We start from the raw sequence: 20,210 nt of genomic DNA on the forward strand, positions 1-20,210 counted from the left end.
AACTTGGGACAGAAAGCTGTGTATCTCTCTCTCCACACTGAGGGAGGGGGCGAATTTCATGAGTTTACATTGTATAGTTCTCTGTGCAGTGCAAGATGGATACATTTTGGGTTTACACTCCAGAGGGGATGTGCACTTGAGTAACTGGGCAATTCCTTAGCTAGCCATCCCATGCAGAGCTGATCTCAGCATGTGTGTGTATAGCTGCAGCTGGGTGTGTCCCTACTTGTATGTGTGCTGGTAAAATGCAATCTGAAGCTTGAGGGAAGGCTTGGCTGGCTTGCCTCAGCAATACAGTGTAAAGGGAGCCCAGGCTGATAAGTCAGGCCGGCTCAGTGGTACCCCAGTTCCAGGCGGCACCCCGAAGAGGTGGGGAAACCCACCACAGGCATCTTTTATTTTCTATGTGGGAAAACAGACAGCAAAAGGAGAGCAAAAGTCTATGTTCTGCAGTCTTAGAAAATCATCAAACATTATGTGCAAACATGGAAAAGAAGTAACAGTATTTCTTATATTGTTGCGTAGATTGGGGTTCAAAAATATTCTGGTGACCTTAAATATGTCCTTTATTAGTCACTACTTACACTCTTCAATTCTTAAAGCACAAATACACTTTCACAGTTACACAATAAAACAAGGTTCACAATATTGCAGTTGGGCTCTCACTTCACTTCATTCTTAGATCTCACTGACTGGAGACATCTCTTATATACTCATGAGGGCATGGCTGACAACATGCTAGGAGGTTCAAGGAAAATGTAGTTCTCAGAAAGTTTGGAAAGTTCCACGAGATTCTACAGAGGTCCAGAACATTCAAGGAGGCTAGTGAAAAATGAATCCACATACAGAATACCTGAGACATTTTACTTCAAAAATTCTATTTTCCCTTTTGTTGCTAACAACAAAAACAGCACCCTGAGCCTGGCGCCCCCCGCAAGCCCGGCACCCTTGACTGTTGCCTGGGTGCCTGCCCCTAAATCCGGCCCCACTGATACCCCTTTGTCTGCCTGCTGATGGATGCCAAAACAGCTTTCTCATTCTGCTTATATTTCCAAAACTCTGTTGTATCTGTTTCAAAAGCTGGGAAGGCTTTCTGGGGTTGCAGGCTCCATCCCCCACTATGCTCGTTAAATGGCCTCCCCTCTCACCACATTTAGCCTTATGGCTTTGTTTACCTTTCCTATGCACATACTTTTCATTGTCTTCTGAAGTATTACCTGGCTCAATTTATATGGCAGCCACAGGAAAACAGACGAACCAACATTCCTTTGTCTCGGACAGGCTGGGCTTTTGCATTGCTTGCAAATCACCTTTTAAGAACATATTTCTAGCACACATCTATAATTCTCTATACAGCACCTAGTACATACATCACACAATAATAATGATCAGTGTGTTACTGATTGCCATACGATACCTTACATGACACCTTTTTAGATACAGATCATGACAACAGTATTTGGGGGAACAGCCACAGCAGGTTGAGACAACAGAGCTTCAGGGCCTGGGCAATCAGACCAAGTGGACTTGCCACTTCCTGACAGCAGTAGTGCTGATGTTGTAGGGGAGCCCTGAAGATCCAGGTGATAGCGCTGGCAACCTCAAAGACTAGTTGAACATTGGTGGCAAGTTTAGTTATTAGTATAAGCATTTGTAATTGTTATATTAATGTTTGGTTGTTTTAAGAGTTACATTTGGGTTTGGAAGGGAAGATATGGTATTGGGGAACTATGCCTTTAAGCATTAGTCTTCCTAAACAGAGTTTGGGCAGGGCACTATGAAGCTCTTGTTGTTATTCACAGACAGACACAAAATAAAGCAGATTTCTTGCAAGCATCTTAAGCACTGAGGCCCAGATCCTCAAAGGCATTTATACTCCTAACTCATGGGAAATTAGGAGTGTAAATACCTATTGAGGATTGGGGCCTGAATGATCATTGAAATATACTGTTAACCTGACATCAATCCTGGGCAAAATAATGGAAAAGCTGATTTGGGATTCAATCTATAAAGAACTGAAGGATAGGAATATAATTAGTGCCAGTCAACATGGGTTTATGGAATAGGTCTTGTCAAACAAATCTGATTTCATTCTTTGATATCAATGATTAAAAGTTTGATTGATAAAACTAACTATGAAGATGTAACAGATCTTTGTAAGGCATTTGACATAGTACTGCATGCCTTTCTGATTTGAAAATTTAGCACCATATAATATCAAAGCACACATTAAATTGATTAAGAACTGGCTAACTGACAGAACTCAAAAAGTAGTGGTCAATGGGGAATCATCAAATGGGGTTTTGCAAGGATTGGTATAAGCCTGAGGCTATTTAACATTTTCATGAATAAAATGTTCGATGACACAAAGATTAACGGAGTGATAAAATAATGATGGCGACAGAGAAGTCATATAGACAGTCTGGATCATTTGGTAAGCGCCCATTCGGCCCATTCAAACAAAATGTATTTCAATACAGTCAAATGCAAAGTTATACATCTAGGATCAAAAAATGCAGGTCATACCTTGAGGATGGAGGACTGTATCCTGGAAAGCAGTGACTGTGACAAGGATTTAGGGGTCACAGTGGACATACAACTCAATATGAACTCCCAGTGCAATGCTGTGGCAAAAATGGCTAATGAGATCCTTATAAACAGGGGAGTAGCAAACAGGAGTAGGCAGTTGATTTTACTTCTGTAAACAACATTGGTGAGACCAATACCAGAATACTGCAAACAATTCTGGTGTCCATATTTTGAAAAGAATCTAGAAAACCTGAATAGTGTGCAGAAAAGAGACACAAAAATGATTCAGGGCCAGAAAAAATGCCTTACAGTGAGAGACATTTGGAGCTAAATCAGTTTAGTTTGTCAAAAAGATTGAGAGGTAAACTGATTACAGTGTTTAAGTACTTTCAACACTTTTCTTTTCAAGGAAAGAAAATACTGGTGACTGAAGGGCTCTTTACTCTAGTGAAGAAAGGCACAAGAACCACCAGTGGGCTGACAAATTCAAATTAGAAATTAGGCACAATTATTTAACAGTGATGGTGATTAACCATTGGAACTAACTATTAAGAGAAGTGGTAGATTCTCCATATCTTAGAGTCTTCGAATCAAGACTAGATGGCTTTCAGGAACATATGCTTTAGCCAAACCCAACTTACGCTTCAGTCAAACACAAATTATTGGGCTCAGTGGGTGAAAAGTAATGGCCTGTGATATATGGGAGGTCAGACTCTTGATGTAATGGTCCCTTCTGGCCTCAAAATTTATGAACTTATGAATCTTCATTCGGTCCCTCCTCATGAAGGGCAGTCTACCAGGGCATGGACTCAGAAAGACCTGCTGGAGAACACAGACACCATTACCAGATCATATAAATGCAAGAGGTAATAGTATGAACTGTAATGGCCCAAAGTTATTCATTTTCCCCACTTATTCCTAACAAGTAGTACCATCCAGGAGATTTCAGTTACTTTCCTTATACTATAACCGTAAATTCAGATTATAATATCTATGTACAATCTAAAAGATTAACAAATTTTATTGGTATTGGAACAAGGATGCCAAAGGGTGCAAGTTGCATCCGATGAAGTGAGCTGTAGCCCACGAAAGCTTATGCTCAGATAAATTTATTAGTCTCTAAGGTGCCACAAGTTCTCCTTTTCTTTTCTCTGGCTAGAATCCATTAGAAACCCTGGCAGTAGGTTGCTCTACTATTTTGTCAGCCTCTGGCTAGCACTCCATCTAGGCACTGGGGTTTTCTTGTTACTTTACTCCTTAAAGATGAGCAGCCTGACTGGTTCCTAAACCAAACAATATTCAAATGTAGCCTCTTGCTCAAAAAAATCAAGTATTATCACAGATGTTCAGCCCCTTTAATAATCAGGCATCTTTAAAGTGTCTGAAGTTAGCCACCCAAAAATAAAAGCTCCCAAAAGCACTAGTAACTTTCGAAAATTCAAGTCTGTATCTACAGTGTTAAAGTTTAGAAATAAACCATAGATGTGGATAGGAACATAAGAATTGCCCTACCAGATCAGGCATGAGGTCCATCTAGTCCAGTATCCTGTCTTTGCCAGTAGCCAGTATCAGGTGCTTCAGAGGAAGGTGTAAAAACCCTGCAGTAAACAGATGTAGGATAAGCTAAGACCCACATAGTTCCTAGTCCAATTATTTGTTGTGTGAAAAATTTTCCGTTTTTTGTGTCAGTTCTGAATTTTGTCATCTTTTAAATTCACTAAACATCCCCTTGTGTTATGAGACAGGAGAACAGAAGTTCCTGATCTCTTCCCTATACAATTCATTTTGTGAAGATGCTATGCTGATTCTATACAAACAGGGGAACAGTATCAGGTCTAGATAATACTTAGTCCTGCCTTGAGTGCAGGGGACTGGCCTAGATGATCTCTCGAGGTCCCTTCCATTTCTATGATTCTATTTGCATAGAATGAGTTTGATTCTGAGCTTGTAAGTGGATAACCAAGGGACTACACTATATAAAAAGAGGATGCAATTGTAGTGTAATTGCCATTGATTCTGTAGTGGGGTAAAAATGTTCAGATAAGGACATTTAAGGGGAGAAACAAAGCTAAAAGGGTATAAAAATAAGGAAGGGGACATAATCTATACAAGGGTAGGAACAAAGTTTGAACTGAATATAACCAATATAGTGTTCTCTTCCTAATATGCAGATAGCCTGAAACAATAGCTCTCAGAGGTGTGAATGTCCCCTATTCATCTCAATGGATTGTTAATGCTGAAACCCAAGGGTGACAATCAAAATCCTAACATTGTTAGTTATTTCACTACTGTCATAAATATAAAGGGAAGGGTAAACCCCTTTGAAATCCCTCCTGGCCAGGGGAAAGCTCCTCTCACCTGTAAAGGGTTAAGAAGCTAAAGGTAACCTCGCTGGCACCTGACCAAAATGACCAATGAGGAGACAAGATACTTTCAAAAGTTGGGAGGAGGGAGAAAAACAAAGGGTCTGTGTGTCTGTCTATATGCTGGTTTCTGCCGGGGATAGACCAGGAATGGAGTCTTAGAACTTTTAGTAAATAATCTAGCTAGGTATGTGTTAGATTATGATTTCTTTAAATGGCTGAGAAAAGAATTGTGCTGAATAGAATAACTATTTCTGTCTATCTTTTTTGTAACTTAAGGTTTTGCCTAGAGGGGTTCTCTATGTTTTGAATCTAATTACCCTGTAAGATATCTACCATCCTGATTTTACAGGGGGGATTTCTTTATTTCTATTTACTTCTATTTTTATTAAAAGTCTTCTTGTAAGAAACTGAATGCTTTTTCATTGTTCTCAGATCCAAGGGTTTGGGTCTGTGGTCACCTATGCAAATTGGTGAGGCTTTTATCCAACATTTCCCAGGAAAGGGGGGGTGCAAGTGTTGGGAGGATTGTTCATTGTTCTTAAGATCCAAGGGTCTGGGTCTGTAGTCACCTAGGCAAATTGGTGAGGCTTTTTACCAAACCTTGTCCAGGAAGTGGGGTGCAAGGTTTTGGGAAGTATTTTGGGGGGAAAGACGCTTCCAAACAGCTCTTCCCCAGTAACCAATATTAGTTTGGTGGTGGTAGCGGCCAATCCAAGGACGACGGGTGGAATATTTTGTACCTTGGGGAAGTTTTGACCTAAGCTGGTAAAGATAAGCTTAGGAGGTTTTTCATGCAGGTCCCCACATCTGTACCCTAGAGTTCAGAGTGGGGGAGGAACCTTGACAACTACACATCATTTTAGCAGAAATATCCATCTAGTATGTTTATATCACAATCCCAAACTGCCTCACATATCTTCCAAGGTTCCAAAAGCCTCACATATCTTCCAAGGTTCCAGCTGCCAAGACTCTAAGCTCCCCTATCAAAAACAACTTCTCCAATGTATAAAAACCTATGCCATTAAAAACTGAAAGGGTGGAGATTGCATAAAATTAATTAAATTTAAGATTAAAATAAAATATACAGTTGACATTCTATGTATTCCATATTCACTTTGAATGCTTACATTCAAATTTATGTTGCAGAGAAGACAAAATAGCTTTTTCTAGTACTTGCCTGTATTAACAGGAATAGTTTCTAATCTAATACAGGCTAAGCTGAATTTTTAGTGTGTTCTTGTATGGCGAGGTGATTTGTAGCACAATATGGCACCATATGAGATCTGACACAGTCATATTTTTCTGCCTCTTTTCCCTCTTATTAATCATTGATAGATACCTGGAAGGATTATGCCTGGTTGGAAGGCATGAGATGCGATGTCCTGAGGTTGGGGGTTCCACGACCACCACTCCCAAGAGGAGAAGGCGGGTGGTGGTGGTCGGGGACTTTCTCCTCCGGGGGACTGAGTCATCTATCTGCCGCCCTGACCGGGAAAACCGAGAAGTCTGCTGCTTGCCAGGGGCTAAGATTCGCGATGTGACAGAGAGACTGCCGAGACTCATCAAGCCCTCAAGGATTGCTACCCCTTCCTGCTTCTCCACGTGGGCACCAATGATACTGCCAAGAATGACCTTGAGCAGATCACTGGGGACTACGTGGCTCTGGGAAGAAGGATAAAGGAGTTTGAGGCCCAAGTGGTGTTCTCGTCCATCCTCCCCGTGGAAGGAAAAGGCCTGGGTAGGGACCGTCGAATCGTGGAAGTCAACGAATAGCTACGCAGGTGGTGTCAGAGAGAAGGCTTTGGATTCTTTGACCATGGGATGGTGTTCCATGAAGGAGGAGTGCTGGGCAGAGACGGGCTCCATCTTACGAAGACAGGGAAGAGCATCTTTGCCAGCAGGCTGGCTAACCTAGTGAGGAGGGCTTTAAACTAGGTTCACCGGGGGAAGGAGACCAAAGCCCTGAGGTAAGTGGGAAAGCGGGATACCAGGAGGAAGCACAAGCAGGAATGTCTGTGAGGGGAGGGCTCCTGCCTCATACTGGGAATGAGGGGCGATCAACAGGTTATCTCAAGTGATTATATACAAATGCACAAAGCCTTGGAAACAAGCAGGGAGAACTGGAGGTCCTGGTGATGTCAAGGAATTATGACGTGATTGGAATACTCAAATACTCAAAATGAATATATTCCCAGGAAATATTAAGTCATATAGCAGTTCTATATTCTCATAGTATAACATGTTGGCAGAGTGAATATTTTTATGAATATAAGAAAAGGAGTTCTTGTGGCACCTTAGGGACTAACCAATAAATTGGTTAGTCCCTAAGGTGCCACAAGTACTCCTTTTCTTTTTGCGAATACAGACTAACACGGCTGTTACTCTGAAACCTGTCTTTATGAATATAATTTAAATTCAAGTCTCACCTCTTCCACTGACAGCTGTTAATATTTCTGTGAACTTCCCAACCGTTATTATTGAGAAAGGCTTCACGCTTCTCTCCCTGTGATGCAGACAACTATCATTCCCCCCATTTTATAGAGAAGAGAACTTCTGCCAGAGCAGGGAATAAAACCCACATTGCTAATATGGCAGACCCAGCTCTTTGTCTTGTCCCTGTCTTGTTCTGGGGGAAAGACATTCCTCTTCCCCTCACCCACCACAGGGCCTGACTCTAGCTTTCCACTGCCTTTTATTTATATATAGGCTCCAATAACTCTAGTTAACTTGTTCCCTGGCTAATTTAAAATGAGGTATGTGTATTCCTCACAAGTTCTTTATTACTGTATATCTTTGTAATATATTCCTCCCCCCACCCCAGTCACTCCAAACACTATAAGGCATCTCTTCTAAGTAAGGCCAACAAAACAAAACAAATTTTGTGATTTTAGCCCACCTATTTTGGAGAGATGAGCAAAAATAAACAAAAACATTTCTGAAAAAGTCAATAACAAGGACATTTTAGACAACGGAGCTGAGCCTTTTCAAAGGCATGTAGGAGATTTAGAATCACAACTCCAGCTGATTTCAATGGGAATTGTGCTTCTGAGTTCCCTAGGCAGCTTTGAAAACCTCAGCTTATAATTTTAATACTATTTTTCAGTTTTTCCCCCCAAAATTCCCTGAAAAACTCTATCGGAGTAGGAAATGTGGTAGTGAAATTTCAGAATGATTAGTTACTCTGGAAAAAATTCATGTATGTAGGTTGAAAATTGGGCTTGAAAAGTTAGCTTCAACTGCTCCATAATAAATAACAAAACCAAGAGACACATAATTAAATCATTAAAGTTTGCTGGCATTTCAATTTGTGAAGTTATTCCCAGGACATGAATTTAAATCCTTCTGAATGTGTTTTTAAAGGTGTCCTAAACCAGAAGAATATAAAAATCCATAGTTTGAGCCATGACCATTATATTTCAAACACTTCAGGTATGTGATAAAAATAAACAGCTTGCCTTGGTCAGTTCAAACTAATTTTGTTGCATTAAGTAAATATGCCAAAGGGGGTTCAACTAAGAAGGTAGCATGAAGCATTTAGAAGACATTATAAAAAAAAAGAATACTAATGAAAAAAAATTTTTAAAATAGAAAAATTAAGTGAACTCAAATTTTCAAAGTGGAAACATAATTTTTAGTGACCTTCATGGAAGCTGCAAAAGAAAATTAGCTGTCCCACGAGGTACTTGTTAGTGATCACTGAGCTAAAGAATGGGAGGGAGCAAACTTTTTGGAAATTTTGCATTTCATTTTATTATTAGCTAGTCTTTAAAATTTGATTTTTTTGTAAAGAACATGGTTAGGAAGGAAAGTGTGAGCTTGAGGGGACGGGGCAGGCAATGACAGGGTTGGGATGGGCAGGGGAGGAGCAGAGTGTGAGGGGACAGGGCCGGCAATGACAGGGTTGGGATGGGGAAGGGAGAGCCTAAGTATAAGGATTTGGGGCAGGCAATGACAGGCTTGGGTGCAGAAAGGGAGGGGGCAGAGTATAAGGCAAGGGCAGGCAATGACAGGGTTGGGGTGGTGAAGGAATAGTACTGAGTATGAGGGGCAGGGCATGGAAGGCCTTGGGCAGTGAGATCAGGGGTTCGGAGACAGGGTAGAGTGTGATAGGTAAGGTAACCAGGTGTCCAGCTTTTTACCGGAACACCCGGTAGAAAAGGGACCCTGGCGGCTCCGGTCAGCACCACTGAGCAGGCCGTTAAAAATCTGATCGGCAGTTCTGCGGAGCTAAGGCAGGCTAGTCCCTACCAGCCCTGGCTCCGTGCTGTGCCCCGGAAGTGGCCAGCAGGTCCAGCTCCTAGGCAGCGGGGCCACAGGGCTCCACACACTGCACCTGCCCCGAGCACTGGCTACACACTCCCATTGGCCAGGAACCACAGCCAATGGGAGCTGCGAGGGTGACGCCTGTGGGGGAGAGCAGCGCGCAGAGCCTCCTGCCACGCCTCCGCCTAGGAGGCAGACCTGCTGGCCGCTACCCGGATGCAGCGCGGTCCGCAGTGCCAAGACAGGCAGAAAACCTGCTTTAGCCCCCCTGCTGCGCCGCTAACTGCTTAGCCCCCACCCCCGCTGCACCCCAACCCTGAGCCCTAACCCTCTGCCCTAGCCCTGAGCCTCCACAAACCTGGAGCCCCTTACTGCACTCCAAACTCCTCATCCCCGGCCCCACTCCAGAGCCCGCAACCCCAGATGGAGCCCTCATCGCCCCTGCACTCCAACACCCTGCCCCAACCCAGAGCCCACAACCACAGATGGAGCCTTCATTCCCCCTGCACCCCAACCCCCTGCTCCAGCCCAGAACCCCCTCCCACACCCTGAGCTCCTCTGCTCCATCCCCAGCCTGAAGTCCCCTCCTAAGCCCCTCCTCCCCAGCCCCAACCCAGAGCCCACACCCCCAGATGGAGCCCTAACCCCCCCTGCACCCAACCCCCTGCCTCAACCTGCAGCACCCTCCTGAACCCCTCATCTCCATCCCCACCCAAGAGCCAGCACCCCCTCAGCCAGAGCCCTTACCTGCCAGCCCCCGTCCCCTCCCACTTTGCCCCCTCCCCTCCCCAACCCTGTCAGTGCCTGCCCCGTCCCCTCCCACTCTGCCCCCTCCCCTGCCCCCCCAACCCTGTCAGTGCCTGCCCCCTCCCCTCCCACTCTGCCCCCTCCCCAGCGCTGTCAGTGCCTGCCCCCTCCCCTGCCCCCCCAACCCTGTCAGTGCCTGCCCCCTCCCCTCCCCTCTGCCCCCTCCCCAGCGCTGTCAGTGCCTGCCCCCTCCCCTGCCCCCCCAACCCTGTCAGTGCCTGCCCCCTCCCCCCCCACTCTGCCCCCTCCCTAACGCTGTCAGTGCCTCCCCCCTCCCCTCCCACTCTGTCCCATTCGCTGTCCCCTCCCCAACCCTGTCACATCCCCACCCCGTCCCCGACAACTCCCCTGGTCGCAGACCCTGAGCCTGATCCTCTGCCCGGCCCCGCCCCAGCTCCTTTCCTCAGCCCCGCCCCGCCCCTCAGCCCGCGCCCCCCACACCGCGCCTCCGCCCGGTGGCCTTTCGCGTTGCCCTGGTAACGTGGGAAGCCGCCGGGCCCGTCCAGCAACCGCCGCGAGGTGCGGGAAGGCGGCAGCCGGGGCGGACTCTCGGGTGCTGGGGATCGGGGGTCGCGCCCGCCCGCAGGAGCAGAGCGGCAGCCAGGCCGGGAGCTGCCTGCGTCCGCCCTGGGGAGCTGCGAGAGCGGAGGGATCCTGCCGCGAGGCGTCGGAAGCTGAGCGGCCGCCGCAGCCCTGGGGTCTGGAGGCGGCGCCACCGCCAGCTCCAACCGGCGTGAGCGTCCCCCAAGGGGTGTTCCCCAGAGCCAGGGCTCTGCCCCCTCCCCGCGCCCGCGCCGGCCTCCCCCCGACTGCTCCCTGCCCCCGCCCCGGCCTCCCCATGACTGCTCCCTGCCCCCGCCCCCGCGCCGGCCTCCCCCCCACTGCTCCCTGCCCCCTGCCCCGTGCCCGCGCCGGCCTCCCCCCCACTGCTCCCTGCCCCCGCCCCGCGCCCGCGCCGGCCTCCCCCCGACTGCTCCCTGCCCCCGCCCCGGCCTCCCCATGACTGCTCCCTGCCCCCGCCCCCGCGCCGGCCTCCCCCCCAATGCTCCCTGCCCCCTCCCCGCGCCCGCGCCGGCCTCCCCCCGACTGCTCCCTGCCCCCTGCCCCGTGCCCGCGCCGGCCTCCCCCCCACTGCTCCCTGCCCCCTGCCCGCGCCGGCCTCCCCCCCACTGCTCCCTGCCCCGTGCCCGCGCCGGCCTCCCCCCCACTGCTCCCTGCCCCGTGCCCGCGCCGGCCTCCCCCCCACTGCTCCCTGCCCCCTCCCCGCGCCCGCGCCGGCCTCCCCCCCACTGCTCCCTGCCCCCTCCCCGCGCCCGCGCCGGCCTCCCCCCGACTGCTCCCTGCCCCCGCCCCCGCCCCGCGCCGGCCTCCCCCCCACTGCTCCCTGCCCCCGCCCCGCGCCGGCCTCCCCCCCACTGCTCCCTGCCCCCGCCCCGCGCCGGCCTCCCCCCGACTGCTCCCTGCCCCCGCCCCGCGCCGGCCTCCCCCCCACTGCTCCCTGCCCCGTGCCCGCGCCGGCCTCCCCCCGACTGCTCCCTGCTCCCTGCCCCCGCCCCGCGCCGGCCTCCCCCCCACTGCTCCCTGCCCCCGCCCCGCGCCGGCCTCCCCCCGACTGCTCCCTGCCCCCTGCCCCGTGCCCGCGCCGGCCTCCCCCCGACTGCTCCCTGCCCCCTCCCCGTGCCCGCGCCGGCCTCCCCCCCACTGCTCCCTGCCCCCTGCCCCGTGCCCGCGCCGGCCTCCCCCCCACTGCTCCCTGCCCCCGCCCCCGCGCCGGCCTCCCCCCGACTGCTCCCTGCCCCCGCCCCGTGCCCGCGCCGGCCTCCCCACGACTGCTCCCTGCCCCCGCCCCGCGCCGGCCTCCCCACGACTGCTCCCTGCCCCCGCCCCGCGCCGGCCTCCCCCCGACTGCTCCCTGCCCCCGCCCCGTGCCCGCGCCGGCCTCCCCCCGACTGCTCCCTGCTCCCTGCCCCCGCCCCGCGCCGGCCTCCCCCCCACTGCTCCCTGCCCCCGCCCCGCGCCGGCCTCCCCCCCACTGCTCCCTGCCCCCGCCCCCTGCCCGCGCCGGCCTCCCCACGACTGCTCCCTGCCCCCGCCCCGCGCCGGCCTCCCCCCCACTGCTCCCTGCCCCCGCCCCGCGCCGGCCTCCCCCCCACTGCTCCCTGCCCCCGCCCCGCGCCGGCCTCCCCACGACTGCTCCCTGCCCCCGCCCCGCGCCGGCCTCCCCGCGACTGCTCCCTGCCCCCTGCCCCGTGCCCGCGCCGGCCTCCCCGCGACTGCTCCCTGCCCCCTGCCCCGTGCCCGCGCCGGCCTCCCCCCGACTGCTCCCTGCCCCCGCCCCGCGCCGGCCTCCCCACGACTGCTCCCTGCCCCCGCCCCGTGCCCGCGCCGGCCTCCCCCCGACTGCTCCCTGCCCCCTCCCCGTGCCCGCGCCGGCCTCCCCCCGACTGCTCCCTGCCCCCGCCCTGTGCCCGCGCCGGCCTCCCCCCGACTGCTCCCTGCCCCCGCCCCGGCCTCCCCCCGACTGCTCCCTGCCCCCCGCCCCGTGCCCACGCCGGCCTCCCCCCGACTGCTCCCTGCCCCCGCCCCCGCGCCGGCCTCCCCCCGACTGCTCTCTGCCCCCGCCCCCGCGCCGGCCTCCCCCCCACTGCTCCCTGCCCCCTGCCCCGTGCCCGCGCCGGCCTCCCCCCCACTGCTCCCTGCCCCCGCCCCCGCGCCGGCCTCCCCCCGACTGCTCCCTGCCCCCGCCCCGTGCCCGCGCCGGCCTCCCCACGACTGCTCCCCGCCCCCGCCCCGCGCCGGCCTCCCCCCGACTGCTCCCTGCCCCCGCCCCGTGCCCGCGCCGGCCTCCCCCCGACTGCTCCCTGCCCCCCGCCCCGGCCTCCCCATGACTGCTCCCTGCCCCCGCCCCCGCGCCGGCCTCCCCCCCACTGCTCCCTGCCCCCTGCCCCGTGCCCGCGCCGGCCTCCCCCCGACTGCTCCCTGCCCCCTGCCCCGTGCCCGCGCCGGCCTCCCCCCCACTGCTCCCTGCCCCCGCCCCGTGCCCGCGCCGGCCTCCCCCCGACTGCTCCCTGCCCCCTCCCCGTGCCCGCGCCGGCCTCCCCCCGACTGCTCCCTGCCCCCGCCCTGTGCCCGCGCCGGCCTCCCCCCGACTGCTCCCTGCCCCCGCCCCCGCGCCGGCCTCCCCCCGACTGCTCCCTGCCCCCCCGCCCCGTGCCCGCGCCGGCCTCCCCCCGACTGCTCCCTGCCCCCGCCCCGTGCCCGCGCCGGCCTCCCCCCGACTGCTCCCTGCCCCCTGCCCCCGCGCCGGCCTCCCCCCGACAGCTCCCTGCCCCCTGCCCCGCGCCGGCCTCCCCCCGACTGCTCCCTGCCCCCCGCCCTGTGCCCGCGCCGGCCTCCCCCCGACTGCTCCCTGCCCCCGCCCTGTGCCCGCGCCGGCCTCCCCCCGACTGCTCCCTGCCCCCGCCCTGTGCCCGCGCCGGCCTCCCCCCCGACTGCTCCCTGCCCCCGCCCCGTGCCCGCGCCGGCCTCCCCCCGACTGCTCCCTGCCCCCCGCCCCGTGCCCGCGCCGGCCTCCCCCCGACTGCTCCCTGCCCCCCTCCCCGTGCCCGCGCCGGCCTCCCCCCGACTGCTCCCTGCCCCCTGCCCCGTGCCGGCCTCCCCCCGACTGCTCCCTGCCCCCGCCCCGTGCCCGCGCCGGCCTCCCCCCGACTGCTCCCTGCCCCCGCCCCCGCGCCGGCCTCCCCCCGACTGCTCCCTGCCCCCTCCCCATGCCCGCGCCGGCCTCCCCCCGACTGCTCCCTGCCCCCGCCCCGTGCCCGCGCCGGCCTCCCCCGACTGCTCCCTGCCCCCGCCCCCGCGCCGGCCTCCCCCCGACTGCTCCCTGCCCCCGCCCCCGCGCCGGCCTCCCCCGACTGCTCCCTGCTCCCTGCCCCCGCCCCGCGCCGGCCTCCCCCCCACTGCTCCCTGCCCCCGCCCCGCGCCGGCCTCCCCCCGACTGCTCCCTGCCCCCGCCCCCGCGCCGGCCTCCCCCCGACTGCTCCCTGCCCCCGCCCCGTGCCCGCGCCGGCCTCCCCCCGACTGCTCCCTGCCCCCCGCCCCGGCCTCCCCATGACTGCTCCCTGCCCCCGCCCCTCGCGCCGGCCTCCCCCCCACTGCTCCCTGCCCCCTCCCCGCGCCCGCGCCGGCCTCCCCCCGACTGCTCCCTGCCCCCGCCCCCGCCCCGCGCCGGCCTCCCCCCCACTGCTCCCTGCCCCCGCCCCGCGCCGGCCTCCCCCCCACTGCTCCCTGCCCCCCTCCCCGCGCCCGCGCCGGCCTCCCCCCGACTGCTCCCTGCCCCCGCCCCCGCCCCGCGCCGGCCTCCCCCCCACTGCTCACTGCCCCCGCCCCGCGCCGGCCTCCCCCCCACTGCTCCCTGCCCCGTGGCCCGCGCCGGCCTCCCCCCGACTGCTCCCTGCTCCCTGCCCCGCCCCCGCGCACTCTGAGATAGCGCGTCCCTGCCCCCGCCCCGCGCCGGCCTCCCCCCGACTGCTCCCTGCCCCCGCCCCGTGCCCGCGCCGGCCTCCCCACGACTGCTCCCTGCCCCCTGCCCCGTGCCCGCGCCGGCCTCCCCGCGACTGCTCCCTGCCCCCTCCCCGTGCCCGCGCCGGCCTCCCCCCCCACTGCTCCCTGCCCCCTGCCCCGTGCCCGCGCCGGCCTCCCCCCCACTGCTCCCTGCCCCCGCCCCCGCGCCGCCTCCCCCCGACTGCTCCCTGCCCCCGCCCCGTGCCCGCGCCGGCCTCCCCACGACTGCTCCCTGCCCCCGCCCCGCGCCGGCCTCCCCCCGACTGCTCCCTGCCCCCGCCCCGTGCCCGCGCCGGCCTCCCCCCGACTGCTCCCTGCCCCCGCCCCGCGCCGGCCTCCCCCCCACTGCTCCCTGCCCCCGCCCCGCGCCGGCCTCCCCCCCACTGCTCCCTGCCCCCGCCCCGCGCCGGCCTCCCCCCCGACTGCTCCCTGCCCCCGCCCCGTGCCCGCGCCGGCCTCCCCACGACTGCTCCCTGCCCCCGCCCCGCGCCGGCCTCCCCCCCACTGCTCCCTGCCCCCGCCCCGCGCCGGCCTCCCCCCCACTGCTCCCTGCCCCCGCCCCGCGCCGGCCTCCCCACGACTGCTCCCTGCCCCCGCCCCGCGCCGGCCTCCCCGCGACTGCTCCCTGCCCCCTGCCCCGTGCCCGCGCCGGCCTCCCCGCGACTGCTCCCTGCCCCCTGCCCCGTGCCCGCGCCGGCCTCCCCCCGACTGCTCCCTGCCCCCTCCCCGTGCCCGCGCCGGCCTCCCCCCGACTGCTCCCTGCCCCCGCCCTGTGCCCGCGCCGGCCTCCCCCCGACTGCTCCCTGCCCCCGCCCCGGCCTCCCCCGACTGCTCCCTGCCCCCCGCCCCGTGCCCGCGCCGGCCTCCCCCCGACTGCTCCTGCCCCCGCCCCCCGCGCCGGCCTCCCCCCGACTGCTCTCTGCCCCCGCCCCCGCGCGCCGGCCTCCCCCCCACTGCTCCCTGCCCCCCTGCCCCGTGCCCGCGCCGGCCTCCCCCCGACTGCTCCCTGCCCCCGCCCCGTGCCCGCGCCGGCCTCCCCACGACTGCTCCCCGCCCCCGCCCCGCGCCGGCCTCCCCCCCGACTGCTCCCTGCCCCCGCCCCGGCCTCCCATGACTGCTCCCTGCCCCCGCCCCCGCGCCGGCCTCCCCCCCACTGCTCCCTGCCCCCTGCCCCGTGCCCGCGCCGGCCTCCCCCCGACTGCTCCCTGCCCCCTGCCCCGTGCCCGCGCCGGCCTCCCCCCCACTGCTCCCTGCCCCCGCCCCGTGCCCGCGCCGGCCTCCCCCCGACTGCTCCCTGCCCCCTCCCCGTGCCCGCGCCGGCCTCCCCCCGACTGCTCCCTGCCCCCGCCCTGTGCCCGCGCCGGCCTCCCCCCGACTGCTCCCTGCCCCCGCCCCCGCGCCGGCCTCCCCCCGACTGCTCCCTGCCCCCCGCCCCGTGCCCGCGCCGGCCTCCCCCCGACTGCTCCCTGCCCCGCCCCGTGCCCGCGCCGGCCTCCCCCCGACTGCTCCCTGCCCCCTGCCCCGTGCCGGCCTCCCCCCGACAGCTCCCTGCCCCCTGCCCCGCGCCGGCCTCCCCCCGACTGCTCCCTGCCCCCCGCCCCGTGCCCGCGCCGGCCTCCCCCCGACTGCTCCCTGCCCCGCCCTGTGCCCGCGCCGGCCTCCCCCCGACTGCTCCCTGCCCCCGCCCCGTGCCCGCGCCGGCCTCCCCCCGACTGCGCCCTGCCCCCGCCCTGTGCCCCGCGCCGGCCTCCCCCCGACTGCTCCCTGCCCCGCCCCGTGCCCGCGCCGGCCTCCCCCCGACTGCTCCCTGCCCCCTCCCCGTGCCCGCGCCGGCCTCCCCCCCGACTGCTCCCTGCCCCCTGCCCGTGCCGGCCTCCCCCCGACTGCTCCCTGCCCCCGCCCCGTGCCCGCGCCGGCCTCCCCCCCGACTGCTCCCTGCCCCCTGCCCCGTGCCGGCCTCTCCCCGACTGCTCCCTGCCCCCGCCCCGTGCCCCGCGCCGGCCTCCCCCCGACTGCTCCCTGCCCCTGCCCGTGCCGGCCTCCCCCCGACTGCTCCCTGCCCCCGCCCCGTGCCCGCGCCGGCCTCCCCCCGACTGCTCCCTGCCCCCTGCCCGCGCCGGCCTCCCCCCGACTGCTCCCTGCCCCCGCCCCGTGCCCGCGCCGGCCTCCCCCCGACTGCTCCCTGCCCCGTGCCCGCGCCGGCCTCCCCCCGACTGCTCCCTGCCCCCGCCCCGTGCCCGCGCCGGCCTCCCTCCGACTGCTCCCTGCCCCCTCCCCGTGCCCGCGCCGGCCTCCCCCCGACTGCTCCCTGCCCCCGCCCCCCGCGCCGGCCTCCCCCCGACTGCTCCCTGCCCCCCGCCCCGTGCCCGCGCCGGCCTCCCCCCGACTGCTCCCTGCCCCCTCCCCGTGCCCGCGCCGGCCTCCCCGCGACTGCTCCCTGCCCCCGCCCTGTGCCCCGCGCCGGCCTCCCCCCGACTGCTCCCTGCCCCCGCCCCCGCGCCGGCCTCCCCCCGACTGCTCCCTGCCCCCCGCCCCGTGCCCGCGCCGGCCTCCCCCCGACTGCTCCCTGCCCCCGCCCCGTGCCCGCGCCGGCCTCCCCCCGACTGCTCCCTGCCCCCTGCCCCGTGCCGGCCTCCCCTCGACTGCTCCCTGCCCCCTGCCCCGCGCCGGCCTCCCCCCGACTGCTCCCTGCCCCCCACTCTGAGATAGCGCGTCCCGCGCCGGCCTCCCCCCGACTGCTCCCTGCCCCCACCCTGTGCCCGCGCCGGCCTCCCCCCGACTGCTCCCTGCCCCCGTGCCCGCGCCGGCCTCCCCCCGACTGCTCCCTGCCCCCCTCCCCGTGCCCGCGCCGGCCTCCCCCCGACTGCTCCCTGCCCCCTGCCGGCCTCCCCCCGACTGCTCCCTGCCCCCGCCCCGTGCCCGCGCCGGCCTCCCCCCGACTGCTCCCTGCCCCTGCCCCGTGCCGGCCTCCCCCCGACTGCTCCCTGCCCCCGCCCCGTGCCCGCGCCGGCCTCCCCCCGACTGCTCCCTGCCCCCGCCCCCGCGCCGGCCTCCCCCCGACTGCTCCCTGCCCCCTCCCCATGCCCGCGCCGGCCTCCCCCGACTGCTCCCTGCCCCCGCCCCGTGCCCGCGCCGGCCTCCCCCCGACTGCTCCCTGCCCCCGCCCCCGCGCCGGCCTCCCCCCGACTGCTCCCTGCCCCCGCCCCCGCGCCGGCCTCCCCCCGACTGCTCCCTGCTCCCTGCCCCCGCCCCGCGCCGGCCTCCCCCCCACTGCTCCCTGCCCCCGCCCCGCGCCGGCCTCCCCCCGACTGCTCCCCTGCCCCCGCCCCCGCGCCGGCCTCCCCCCGACTGCTCCCTGCCCCCGCCCCGTGCCCGCGCCGGCCTCCCCCCGACTGCTCCCTGCCCCCGCCCCGGCCTCCCCATGACTGCTCCCTGCCCCCGCCCCCGCGCCGGCCTCCCCCCCACTGCTCCCTGCCCCCTCCCCGCGCCCGCGCCGGCCTCCCCCCGACTGCTCCCTGCCCCCGCCCCCGCCCCGCGCCGGCCTCCCCCCCACTGCTCCCTGCCCCCGCCCCGCGCCGGCCTCCCCCCCACTGCTCCCTGCCCCCTCCCCGCGCCCGCGCCGGCCTCCCCCCGACTGCTCCCTGCCCCCGCCCCCGCCCCGCGCCGGCCTCCCCCCCACTGCTCACTGCCCCCGCCCCGCGCCGGCCTCCCCCCCACTGCTCCCTGCCCCGTGCCCGCGCCGGCCTCCCCCCGACTGCTCCCTGCTCCCTGCCCCCGCCCCGCGCCGGCCTCCCCCCCACTGCTCCCTGCCCCCGCCCCGCGCCGGCCTCCCCCCGACTGCTCCCTGCCCCCGCCCCGTGCCCGCGCCGGCCTCCCCACGACTGCTCCCTGCCCCCTGCCCCGTGCCCGCGCCGGCCTCCCCGCGACTGCTCCCTGCCCCCTCCCCGTGCCCGCGCCGGCCTCCCCCCCACTGCTCCCTGCCCCCTGCCCCGTGCCCGCGCCGGCCTCCCCCCCACTGCTCCCTGCCCCCGCCCCCGCGCCGGCCTCCCCCCGACTGCTCCCTGCCCCCGCCCCGTGCCCGCGCCGGCCTCCCACGACTGCTCCCTGCCCCCGCCCCGCGCCGGCCTCCCCCCGACTGCTCCCTGCCCCCGCCCCGTGCCCGCGCCGGCCTCCCCCCGACTGCTCCCTGCCCCCGCCCCGCGCCGGCCTCCCCCCACTGCTCCCTGCCCCCGCCCCGCGCCGGCCTCCCCCCCACTGCTCCCTGCCCCCGCCCCGCGCCGGCCTCCCCCCCGACTGCTCCCTGCCCCCGCCCCGTGCCCGCGCCGGCCTCCCCACGACTGCTCCCTGCCCCGCCCCGCGCCGGCCTCCCCCCCACTGCTCCCTGCCCCCGCCCGCGCCGGCCTCCCCCCCACTGCTCCCTGCCCCCGCCCCGCGCCGGCCTCCCCACGACTGCTCCCTGCCCCCGCCCCGCGCCGGCCTCCCCGCGACTGCTCCCTGCCCCCTGCCCCGTGCCCGCGCCGGCCTCCCCGCGACTGCTCCCTGCCCCCTGCCCCGTGCCCGCGCCGGCCTCCCCCGACTGCTCCCTGCCCCCTCCCCGTGCCCGCGCCGGCCTCCCCCCGACTGCTCCCTGCCCCCGCCCTGTGCCCGCGCCGGCCTCCCCCCGACTGCTCCCTGCCCCCGCCCCGGCCTCCCCCCGACTGCTCCCTGCCCCCCGCCCCGTGCCCGCGCCGGCCTCCCCCCGACTGCTCCCTGCCCCCGCCCCCGCGCCGGCCTCCCCCCGACTGCTCTCTGCCCCCGCCCCCGCGCCGGCCTCCCCCCACTGCTCCCTGCCCCCTGCCCCGTGCCCGCGCCGGCCTCCCCCCGACTGCTCCCTGCCCCCGCCCCGTGCCCGCGCCGGCCTCCCCACGACTGCTCCCCGCCCCCGCCCCGCGCCGGCCTCCCCCCGACTGCTCCCTGCCCCCGCCCCGGCCTCCCCATGACTGCTCCCTGCCCCCGCCCCCGCGCCGGCCTCCCCCCCACTGCTCCCTGCCCCCTGCCCCGTGCCCGCGCCGGCCTCCCCCCGACTGCTCCCTGCCCCCTGCCCCGTGCCCGCGCCGGCCTCCCCCCCACTGCTCCCTGCCCCCGCCCCGTGCCCGCGCCGGCCTCCCCCCGACTGCTCCCTGCCCCCTCCCCGTGCCCGCGCCGGCCTCCCCCCGACTGCTCCCTGCCCCCGCCCTGTGCCCGCGCCGGCCTCCCCCCGACTGCTCCCTGCCCCCGCCCCCGCGCCGGCCTCCCCCCGACTGCTCCCTGCCCCCCGCCCCGTGCCCGCGCCGGCCTCCCCCGACTGCTCCCTGCCCCCGCCCCGTGCCCGCGCCGGCCTCCCCCCGACTGCTCCCTGCCCCCTGCCCCGTGCCGGCCTCCCCCCGACAGCTCCCTGCCCCCTGCCCCGCGCCGGCCTCCCCCCGACTGCTCCCTGCCCCCCGCCCCGTGCCCGCGCCGGCCTCCCCCCGACTGCTCCCTGGCCCCGCCCTGTGCCCGCGCCGGCCTCCCCCCGACTGCTCCCTGCCCCCGCCCCGTGCCCGCGCCGGCCTCCCCCCGACTGCGCCCTGCCCCCGCCCTGTGCCCGCGCCGGCCTCCCCCGACTGCTCCCTGCCCCCGCCCCGTGCCCGCGCCGGCCTCCCCCCGACTGACTCTGAGATAGCGCGT

At 64.1% G+C, this 20,210-nt stretch overlaps 1 protein-coding gene and 1 long non-coding RNA gene across 8 annotated transcripts in view; one reads left to right on the plus strand and one right to left on the minus strand.

Moving 5' to 3' along the window:
• Positions 1-550: 550 nt before the first annotated feature.
• Positions 551-7,143, minus strand: LOC140900686 (uncharacterized). 2 transcript variants are annotated; one of them, XR_012155707.1, is made up of 3 exons: positions 6,235-7,143; positions 4,042-4,127; positions 551-3,351 (listed from the first exon to the last, which is right to left on the minus strand). It is a non-coding gene; the product is annotated as an uncharacterized lncRNA (long non-coding RNA). The 2 variants fall into 2 exon arrangements; XR_012155705.1 differs by lacking the exon at positions 6,235-7,143 and having other exon boundaries at positions 4,042-5,102.
• Positions 7,144-10,405: 3,262 nt separating this feature from the next.
• Positions 10,406-20,210, plus strand: part of DEUP1 (deuterosome assembly protein 1) — a 97,032-nt gene continuing 87,227 nt past the window's right edge. For 2 of the 6 annotated variants that reach the window (XM_073337043.1, XM_073337025.1), the window contains exon 1: positions 10,406-10,698. The gene's annotated coding sequence lies outside the window, so the exon portion shown is untranslated. The remainder of the gene's footprint in view (positions 10,699-20,210) is intronic. The other 4 variants (XM_073336994.1, XM_073337035.1, XM_073337015.1 and 1 more) reach the window with 2 other exon arrangements.

This window comes from Lepidochelys kempii, chromosome 1 (genome assembly GCF_965140265.1).
Source record: "Lepidochelys kempii isolate rLepKem1 chromosome 1, rLepKem1.hap2, whole genome shotgun sequence".
NCBI lineage: Eukaryota > Metazoa > Chordata > Testudines > Cheloniidae > Lepidochelys > Lepidochelys kempii.